The following is an 11,917-nucleotide window of genomic DNA, read 5'->3' as shown; positions in this document are numbered from 1 at the left end:
TACTGTGTTATTGCAGGATATTGTATTATTGCAGGATATTGTATTATTGCAGGATATTGTGTTATTGAAGGATGCTGTATTATTGCCGAGTATTGTGTTATTGCAGGACATTGAGTTATTGCGGGATATTGTATTCTTATAGGACATCTTTGTTATTACAGTATACTGTGTTAATGCAGGATATTGTGTTACTACAGGATACTGTGTTAATGCAGGATACTGTGTTATTGTATGACACTGTGTTATAGCAGAATATTGTGTCAATGCAAGGCACTGTGTTATTGCAGGACATTGTGTTATTGCAGGATATTGTGTTATTGCGGGATATTGTGTTATTGCAGGATATTGTATTATTGCAGGATATTGTATTATTGCAGGATATTGTGTTATTGTACGATATTGTGTTATTGCAGGATATTGTCTTATTGCAGGATATTGTATTATTGCAGGATATTGTGTTATTGCAGGATATTGTGTTATTGCAGGACACTGTTTTATTGCAGGATATTGTATTATTGCAGGACACTGTGTTATTGCAGGATATTGTGTTAATGCAGTACACTGTGTTATTGCAGGATATTGTATTATTGCAGGATATTGTATTATTGCAGGATATTGTGTTATTGCAGGATATTGTGCTATTGCAGGATATTCTGTTATCGAAGGATATTGTGTTATTGCAGGATTTTGTGTTAATGCAGGACACTGTGTTATTGCTGGATATTGTATTATTGCAGGACACTGTGTTATTGCAGGATATTGTGTTACTGCAGAATATTGTGTTATTGCAAAATATTGTGTTTTTGCAGAATATTGTGTTAATGCAGCACACTGTGTTATTGCAGGATATTGTATTATTGCAGGATATTGTGTTATTGTATGACATTGTTGTAGAAGGATATTGTGTTAGGGCAGGACACTGTATTTTTGCAGATTATTGTATTATTGCTGGATATGTGTTCTTGCAGAACAGAACATAGAACATAGAACAATACAGCGCAGAACCGACCCTTCGGCCCTCGATGTTGCGTCGACCTGTGAACTGCTCTCAGATCGTCCCCTACACTATCCCACCATCATCCATGTGCTTATCTAAGGATTGTTTAAATCTCCCTAAAGTGGCTGAGTTGACTACATTGGCAGGTAGGGCATTCCAAGCACTTACCACTCTCTGTGTAAAGAACCTGCCTCTGACATCTATCTTAAATCTATCACCCTTCAATTTGTAGTTATGTCCCTTTGTACAAGCTGACATCATCATCCTAGGAAAAAAAATTTCACTATCTATCCTATCTAATCCTCTGATCATCTTGTATGTCTTTATCAAATCTCCTCTTAGCCTTCTTCTTTCCAATGAGAACAGACCCAAGTCTCTCAGCCTTTCCTCATAAGACCTTCGCTCCTGACCAGGCAACATCCTGGTAAATCTCCTCTGCACCTTTTCCAATGCTTCCACATCCTTCCCGAAATACGGGGACCAGAACTGTACACAATATTCCAAGTGTGGCCGCACCAGCGTTTTGTATAGTTACAGCATGATATTGCAGCTCTGGAACTCAATCCCTCTACGAATCCCTCTAACACATTGTATGCCCTCTTAACAGCACTATCCACCTGGGTGGCATTATTCTTCCCAAAGTGCATCACCTCACATTTAGCTGCATTGAACTCCATTTGCCACCTCTCAGCCCAATTCTACAGTTTATCCAAGTCCCCCTGCAACCTGTAACATTCTTCCACTACTCCACCTACTTCAGTGTCATCTGCAAATTTACTAATCCATCCACCTATGCCTGCGTCTAAGTTATTTATAAAAATGACAAACAGCAGTGGTCCCAAGACAGATCCTTATGGCACACCACTATGTAACCAGACTCCAGGCTGAATATTTTCCACCAGCCACCACTCACTGCCTTCTTTCAGAAAGACAGTTTCTAATCCAAACTGCTAAGTCACCCTCAATTCCATGCCTCTGCATTTTCTCCAGCAGCCTACCATGCCGAACCTTATCAAAGGCTTTACTGAAGTCTATGTATACCACGTCAACTGCCCTACCCTCATTGACATGCTTGGTCACCTTCTCAAAAAACTCAATAGATTTGTGAGACACGATCTACCCTTGATGAAACCATGTCGACTATCTGAAGTAAAATTGTTGCTTGCTCGATAACTATAAATCTTATCTCTTATAATCCTTTCCAAATCCTTTCCTACAACAAAAGTAAGGCTCACTGGTCTATAATTACCTGGGTCATCTCTACTGCCCTTCTTGAACAAGGGCACAACATTTGCAATCCTCCAGTCCTCTGGTACTAAACCTGTAGACAATGACGACTCAAATATCAAAGCCAAGGGCTCTGCTATCTCCTCCCCTAGCTTCCCAGAGAATCCTCAGATAAATCCCATCAGGCCTAGGGGACTTGTCTACTTTCACTCCTTCTAGAATTGATAACACCGTTCATAACTAACCTCGATCCTTTCTAGTCTAATATCTCGTACCTCATTCTTCTCCTCTACGATATTCTCCTTTTCCTGAGTGAAAACTGATGAGAAATGTTCATTTAGCACCTCTCCAAACTCCACAGGGTCCACACTCAACTTCCCACATCTGTCTTTGACTGGCCCTATTCCTACCCTAGTCATCCATTTATTCCTCACATGTCTATAGAAAGCTTTAGGGTTCTCCTTTATTCTATTTGCTAAAGACTGCTCGTGTCCTCTCTTTGCTCTTCTTAACTCTCTCTTTAAACCCTTCCTAGTTGATCTGTGACTCTCCATCGCCTCATCTAAACCATCTTGCCTCATCAACATATAAGCCCCCTTCTTCTGCTTAACAAGAGATGCAATTTCTGTCGTAAACCACAGTTCCCTTACCTTATCACTTCCCCCCTACCTGACAGGAACACACCTATCAAGGACACGCAATATATGTTCCTTAAACCAGCTCCACATTTCCATTGTCTGCACCCCCGCATTTTGCTACCCCATTCTATGCATCCTAATTCTTGCCTAATCACATTATAATTGCCCTTGCCCCATCGATAACTCTTGACCTGTGGCATGTACCTATCCCTTTCCATTGCTAAACTAAACGTAACTGAATGATGGTCACTCTCTCCAAAGTGCTCACCTACAACTAAATCAAATACCTGGCCTGGTTCATTACCAAGAACCAGATCCAGTGTGGCCTCCCCCCTTGTCGGCCCTTCGACATACTGTGTCAGGGAACCCTCCTGCACACGTTGGACAAAAACTAATCCTTCTGACGTATTAGAGAATACTGTGATATTGTAGGAAATTGTGTTATTGCAGGACATTGTGTTATTGCAGGATGGTGTGATATTGCAGGATATTGTATTATTGCAGGATATTGTGTTATTGCAGGATATTGTGTTATTGCAGGATATTGTGTTATTACAGAACACTGTATTATTGCAGGATATTGTATTATTGCAGGATATTGTGTTATTGCAGAACACTGTATTATTGCAGGATATTGTGTTATTGCAGGATATTGTGTTATTGCAGGATATTGTGTTATTGTAGGATATTGTGTTATTGCAGAACACTGTATTATTGCAGGATATTGTGTTATTGCAGGATATTGTGTTATTGCAGGATGCTGTGATATTGCAGGATATTGTATTCAAAGTTTGGGTGAAGATTTGTAGCTCGCGTGCTCGTTGTTGTGGTTCTGTTCACCGAGATGGAAATTTTTGTTGCAAAAGTTTCGTCCCCTGTCTAGGTGACATCCTCAGTGCTTGGGGGCCTCCTGTGAAGCGCTTCTGTGGTGTTTCCTCCGGCATTTATAGTGGCCTGTTCCTGCCGCTTCCGGTTGTCAGTTTCAGCTGTCCGCTGAAGTGGCCGGTATATTGGGTCCAGGTTGATGTGTTTGTTGATGGAGTTCGTGGATGAGTGCCATGCTTCTAGGAATTCCCTGGCTGTTCTTTGTTTCGCTTGCCCTATAATGGTAGTGTTGTCCCAATCAAATTCATGTGGCATGTCCTCGTTCCGTTGTCTTTCTCTTAGGCATCTGTTGATGAAATTGCGCGGGTATCCGTTTTTGGCGAATACCTTGTACAGGTGTTCCTCTTCCTCTTTTTGCAGTTCTGGTGTGCTGCAGTGTGTTGTGGCCCTTTTGAACAGTGTCTTGATGCAACTTCTTTTGTGTGTGTTGGGGTGGTTGCTTTCATAGTTCAGGACTTGGTCTGTGTGTGTGGCTTTCCTGTATACCTTTGTGGTGAATTCTCCGTTTGGAGAACTGAAACTGACAACCGGAAGCGGCAGGGCAGGCCACTATAAATGCCGGAGGAAACACCACAGAAGCGCTTCACAGGAGGCGCCCAAGCACTGAGGATGTCACCTAGACAGGGGACGAAACGTTTGCAACAAAAATTTCCAGCTCGGCGAACAGAATCACAACAGGCTATTGTATCATTGCAGGATATTGTGTTATTGCAGGATATTGTGTTATTGCAGGATATTGTGATATTGCAGGACATTGCATTATTGCAGGACATTGTGTTATTGCAGGACACTGTGTTATTCCAGGATATTGTATTATTGAAGGACACTGTGATATTGCAGGATATTGTGCTATTGCAGGACATTGTGTTATTGCAGGATATTGTATTATTGAAGGACACTGTGATATTGCAGGATATTGTGCTATTGCAGGACACTGTGTTATTGCAGGATATTGTGCTATTGCAGGACATTGTGTTATTGCAGGATATTGTGTTATTGCAGGACACTGTTATTGCAGGATATTGTGTTATTGCAGGACACTGTGTTATTGCAGGATATTGTGTTATTGCAGGATATTGTGTTATTGCAGGACACTGTGTTATTGCAGGATATTGTATTATTGCAGGATATTGTGTTATTGCAGGACATTGTTATTGCAGGAGATTGTGTTATTACAGGACTGTTGTTGCAGGATATTGTGTTATTGTAGGATGCTGTGTTATTGCAGGATATTTGTTAATGCAGGATATTGTGTTATTGCAGGAATCTGTGTTATTGCAGGACCTTGTGATATTCCAGGATATTGTGTTAATGACGGATTCTGTATTATTGCAGGATGTTGTGTTACTCCAGGACACTGTTATTGCAGGATCTTGTATTAATGCAGAATATTGTGTTTATGCAGGATGTTTTGTTATTGCTGGATATTTTGTTATTATTGGGCACTGTGTTAATGCAGGATATCGTGTTATTGCGGGTTATTGTGTTTTTTCTGGATATTGTGTTGCTGCAGGACCCTGTTTTTGCAGTGTCTTGGAGCACAGGGTGTATTCAATGGCTTCTTTTTGGATTCAGTTAACTGTAGTTTCAGGAAGTCTGAACAATGCTTAAATATGAACAGTTATTGTATTAATAAAATGAAAAAGAAGTGGAAAAGTAAAGAACGGAACCATGAACATCTATTAAGTAATAAAAAGCAGAAAAGGACGGAAATGGAATGAGTCTCACGTCCTCCTGTACACTGGGGACCCTCGAGTGGTCCTGGTTGCTTAGTATTGTTGCCGGCACCGGTCGCGATCCTGGGCCATGCTGAAATTCAATAACTCGGAATGAAACTCTCTCTCTCGTAGACAGTGTTAACAAACAGCCAGTACAGATAACAGTGCAGAGAAGCTACTTTGACTATGCCATATGCGGCACATACACGAATGTTCACAGCACTGATTCAAAGTTGTGCAGCTGTCGAATATCATCAATAATGTTGGCCCTTCAGCCAGTCCATCCTCGATGATATTTATCCACGCACGTTATAATTGCACACGTAGTCGCAAATCAGTGACAGCCAAGTGAGAACGCAAAGTAAGAATTTGTAACCTACACCAGAAAATTAAACGCGCAATGAAAATAGCTAGCATCAGCATGAATAATATAACAATAGAGTGTATCATCAAATTAATGGTCATGGTGGTCTTTGGGGACCAACCCTGAAATATATCGCACTCCTGATGTATGGCCAAGACCCTAATGGAACCAGTAAGTCATGCCCGTGCCCATTTGCCTTCAATAGGATCAAAATTGAGGGGAGCCCATGGAGGATTAACATCGTCAGACTCACGCTGATGCCAGTTATATTCTCAATTACAGTCGCTGCACGACCATGTCACAAATTTACACGCAATGTAATCTAATCCGGGTCCCATCCTGGGGTTAAGAATCCTGTTCCTGCTGAGAGACCTGCAGGAGGGAGAGAGCAAGGAAAAGGAGACTGCCAGACCAGCAGGCTGTTATTCAATTCATAGAACATAGGACATTACAGGACCTTTGGCCCTCGATGTTGCGCCAAACTGTGAAAATGATCTGATGCCATCTAACCTGCACCGTTCCATTATTATCCATATCTATGTCCAATGCTCATTTAAGTACCTTTAACATTGGTGAGTTTACTACTATTGCAGCCAGGCTATTCCACGCCCCTACAGCTCTGAGTAAAGAAACTACCCCTGATATCTGACCTAAATCTATCACCCCTCAATTTAAAGCTATGTCCCCTCGTGTTAGCCTTCACCATCCGAGGAAAAAGGCTCTCACTGTCTACCCTATCTAACCCTCTGATTATCTTATACGTCTCGATTAAGTCACCTCTCAGCCTTCTTCTCTCCAATGAAAACAGCCTCAGTTCCCTCAGCCTTTCCTTGTCAGACCTTCCTTCCATACCAGGCAACTTCCGAGTAAATCTCCTCTGAATCCTTTCTAAAGCTTCCACATCCTTCTTATAATGCGGTGACCAGAACTGTACGCAATACTCCAGGTGTGGCCTTGCCAGTATCTTGTGCAGCTGCAGCATGACCTCATGGCTTCAAAATGCAATCCCCACACCAATAAACACCAACACACCATATGCCTTCTTAACAACCCTATCAACCTGGGTGGCAACTTCCAGGGATCTATGCACCTGGATACCGAGATCTCTCTGTTGATCTACACTGCCAAGAATTTTACCATTAGCCCAGTACTCTGCATTCCTGTTACTTCTTCCAAAGTGAACTACCTCACACTTTTCCACATTAAACTCCATTTGCCACTTCTCAGCCCAGCTCTGCATCTTATCTCTGCCTATCTCAGTGTCATCTGCAAATTTACTAATGCATCCTTCTATGCCCACCTCCAGATCATTTATAAAAATGACAAATAACAAGTGGCCCCAAAACAGATCCTTACGGTATACCACTGGTAACTGAGTTCCAGGATGAATATTTCCCATCAACCACTTTCAGCTAGCCAATTTCTGATCCAAACCGCTAAATTACCTTCAATCCCCAAACCGGTTATTTTGTGCAATAGCCTACTGTGGGGAACCTTATCAAATGCCTTACTGAAGTCCATATACACCACATCAACCACCTTACCTTCATTCACCTGTTTTGTCACCTTCTCGAAGAACTTTATCAGACAATAAGTAAGAATTCAATTATTCCTTTCTGCTCTGGCATTTGGATCTTTCTGCACACTTTAATTTTAGTTACTGCTGTACTGGGTATGTGACTGGGATCCAATTTTGAATTGTACTACCACTCAAGGAATCCATATCGCTTTGTCTTGCCCATGCCATCATGTAGTCATGGATTACACCAAAGGCATTTTTACCATCTGTGTAGATGTTAATTCTTTGTCCATTTCCTAGCTGGAGGCATCAGTAAGTGCTTTTAGCTTGGTTACCTGGGCAGAGTGGCACCCTTCTATCCTCTCTCCTGCCAAAAGCTCCCCGTTTCAAATTAAACTCTGCCCACCCCATTCGGGCCTCACCACTATAACATGTCTGTGCCCCATCTACAAACATACAATTCACATCCGGCTCTGAAATGGCTCTTCTTTAACTCGACCCTTGGTTGTACTCCATGAGGGGGTTACAATCATGTACCTCTCCTTTCTGATTCACAAAGCTTGCTGGTTCTCTCTATTGTTTTTAACTAGTTCCATGTGTTTGTCTCCTGGTAACAGTGCGGCTTCCCATTTGGCTTGCTGACCGTCAGAAATACCTTTCAGTTTGTCAGTTCCCGATGGCTGGGCTATAGTGTGTGGTGAGTGTAATATCACTTTGTGTCAAGAGGGAGGATGTTGTTCATGCCCAAGCAGCGCATTGGATGGCTCAAATGCAGGAGTGTTGGCCCACCATGACTGGATCCATTTTACCTGAGTAGTATCCCACAGGCCAGAGCTTGTCTCTGAGTCTCTGTAACACTACTGCAGACTGATTACTCTTGTTTTTACTGGAAAAGATGTGAAGGGACTTTTTCAGGTCATGCTGATGTGGTGATGATGTGGAAGCCACTGTCTGTTTGATTTTCACAATGGCCATCTCTTGCTCAGGTCCCCATTCAGTGTTGTCTGAGGCAGCTCGCCCACCCCTTTCATAAGATCTCGCAGCAGTCTGGCGAGCTTGCTGTAATTTCCTACAAAGTTCCTGCACCAGTAAAGTAGTCCTAAGACTTGTCTTATCCCTTTAACAGTAACTGTTTCTTTTCATTTCCGATAATGATTCAGGTTACCAGAATATCATCTACATTTTTTTCAGTTAATCTATTTACATAATTTCCTTTAAAATTCAGTATACCTGTACATGTATTTCAGATTCAGGCTCCTTAATTTGTATTTTCTCTTACTCTCCAGTTACCTAACCACGGAACACTTGACCCAAAACAGTAAAATAACATCATGCATGGACTCAAACTTTCTCCAGCTCTCTTCATCTGTATCCATCTTGAGAAATCTTCTTCAGTATGTTTCCTCCCCTGCAAATTTTATGAATGATTGTGTGATTGAATGGTAACTACCTTCATGTACAGGTAGCCCCTTTGAGCTACAATATTCATGGTATCAAGCAATACAGCTCTAACGTTCATCAGGCTTTACTTTCAATTTGTGCTTCCTGCTTGTTATTTTCCGCGGGCTTCTCATACCACAGACCCCTACACCACATGAGTCTTCACTCAGCCCTCTTTCACATACCTTAACTGTCCTAAGACATTAAAATGTCATCGGCTGCTTTGGTCATACAAACACTCCAGATGAGATATCTGAATGTCATCTGATGGGCCCCTTCACTCAGTCCATTATTACTCCTCCCAGAATCCATATTCTTTTATTTCTGTAACATTTTGGTATAATAACCAATCACACTTTATTTTGATCATAATTTTTCTTACATCCTTTTCACTGATACTACCTTCATTGTTTTAAAGTCCATTTCTCAATGGATTTTGTGTCAATGTCTTATAATTTAAACTATGATATGGAGATGCCGGTGTTGGACTGGGGTGTACAAAGTTAAAAATCACACAACACCAGGTTATAGTCCTACAGGTTTAATTGGAAACACTAGCTTTCGGAGCATCGCTCCTTCATCAGGTGATAGTGGAGAGCTCAATCATAACTCACAAAACTTTTAAACTATGTCTTTGTGCTCTTCCATGCCACACACTAAAACTTTTGTCTAGTGGGTGTACATGTCTGAGACTGAGTCTTCAGTGCATGTTTTTGTACTGTCTCATGTTTGTTACCTCTGAGGTAACATTCACGATTGCACACTCACACTGGTGTCCCAAGACCATGTCCCGCATTCTTGACTCCCACACGATCTGATCAAATGATTTACAAGCTTGACTTATCCCTCCGTGTATGGTCCCAATGCCTTGGGTAGTGTTTGATCACCAATTCAGTCTTTCTTAAAAGAGAAAGCTATCAGTCTTATCTAAACTTTCTTTTCACTAAAATGCATTTTAACTTCAATTGCTATTTCAACCCATTTTTCTGTGTTTTTTTGTCTTCTGCCACCAATCTCCACTCTCAATTACTTTGTCTCATTCAATTTTGCAACTTAACTATTACCACCATATCTACTTCCAGAGATTTGTAGTCCATGGAACATGACGTTATAATATTTTAAAACTAAAGTCAAACATTTCTGTTTGATTCAGGCACAACATACTTTGTTTGTTCTTTCTCTAAGATGACCCACTATTTTTCTTATCACGTGGACATTAACAATGAGCCAATCTTGTCATCCGGAATTAAAGATTCACTCATTTTAAAACAATGTTTGGACGTTCACTCTGGCCAGAAATTGAAATTCCAAACATGGTAATTTCTGGAATTAAAATCCAAACACAACACGGAGCCAATTCCAAAAGGTAAATTTTTACAAAGCAAATTTTTTCTATCAACATTTCACAGATTTTTGCTTTATACAATCACTGATGGTTTCTTAAAAGGGCATTACATTAACCACACAAGTTCCACACTGATACAGGCACACACCATACTTTCAAATCACCAGACATTCTCAAAATGCAAACTAACTTCAAAGTATCCCTAGATCTTGAGCTCCAGGGAACAAAAACACACAAATTGTACAAGATGACATTTAGCAACCAATAAACAAGAGGTACATTCAAACCAGGCCACAAAGAGTTAACACTTCTACAAGGTTCCATGCACTTGCACAGTGCAGAAACATGCCTTCCAGTTCTCTATTTTCCCAATTAGAACTATCCACCATCCTTTTGGGGTCCTGGTTGTACTAACATATTAGCTACAGGCCTAAATCTAGAGTCTGCCACATTCCATCCTGGATCATGGAAGGTCTCCAGACCATCAGGTTGCTTTTCCCTTCTCTTATACCATTTTCCCGAATCCCATCCTCATAGTCAAAACTGTCTTGGATCACCGGGTCTTTTCTGATTCGGTTAAATGTAGTTAAGAGAAGACTCAACAATTTTAATTTGCTTACATATGAACGTTTAATGAGTAGTGATAAAAGATAGACGAGGAAGGAAAGATAAAAGACTGAACTATGAACATCTATTAAGTAATAAAAAATGGAAAAGGAAGGAAAAGAGAACAACCAACCTTATGCCCTCCTGAAAGTCAGGGATCTCTCGATTGACGGCTGGTCTGAAGTCTTACATTTGTTCCTGGAACCATTTGCGATCCCAATCTGAGGTGAAGTCCGACAACTCTCTCTCTTGTACAGAGTAACAAACAGGCAGTACAAAAAACAGTACAAAAAAGCAACTATGATTATGCCATATGAGGTTCATTCAGGAATGTTCACATCACTGAGTCAAAGTCATGCAGCTGTCAAATGTCATCAACAATGTTGGGCCTTCAGCCCACCCTATACAAGAATCTTGTCTTATTGCAGGATACTGGGTTAATGCAGGACAACTGGATTATTGCAGAATATTGTGTTATTGCAGGATATTGTGTTATTGTACGATATTGTGTTATTGCAGGATGTTGTGTTATTGTACGATATTGTGTTATTGAAGGATATTGTGTTATTGCAGGATATTGTGCTATTGAAGGATATTGTGTTATTGAAGGATATTGTGTTATTGCAGGATATTGTGTTATTGAAGGATATTGTGTTAATGCAGTCTATAGTGTCTATTCACTAGAGAGGAAGAAAAGGACAACCAACTCCCATTCCTAGGCGTGATGGTACAGAGAACATTGAACGGAGAATTCACCACAAAGATATGCAGGAAAGCCACCCACACAGACCAAGTTCTGAACTATGAAAGCAACCACACGCAAAGAAATTGCATCAAGACACTATTCAAAAGGGCCACAACACACTGCAGCACACCAGAACTGCAAAAAGAGGAAGAAGAACACCTCTACAATGTATTCGCCAAAAACGGATACCCCCGCAATTTCATCAACAGATGCCTAAGGGAAAGACAACGGAATGAGGACATGCCAGAACCCAAAGGACTAGCCACTTTACCATACATCAAAAACATTTCTGAACTGACAGCCAGACTACTGCGACCACTAGGACTCATAACAGCACAAAAACCAACAGCCACTCTCAGACAACAACTCACCAGGACAAAGGACCCGAAACCCAGCATAAGCAAAACCAATGTAGTGTACAAAGTCCCATGCA

This window comes from Chiloscyllium plagiosum, chromosome 22 (genome assembly GCF_004010195.1).
Source record: "Chiloscyllium plagiosum isolate BGI_BamShark_2017 chromosome 22, ASM401019v2, whole genome shotgun sequence".
NCBI lineage: Eukaryota > Metazoa > Chordata > Chondrichthyes > Orectolobiformes > Hemiscylliidae > Chiloscyllium > Chiloscyllium plagiosum.
This window is presented reverse-complemented; position numbering follows the sequence as displayed.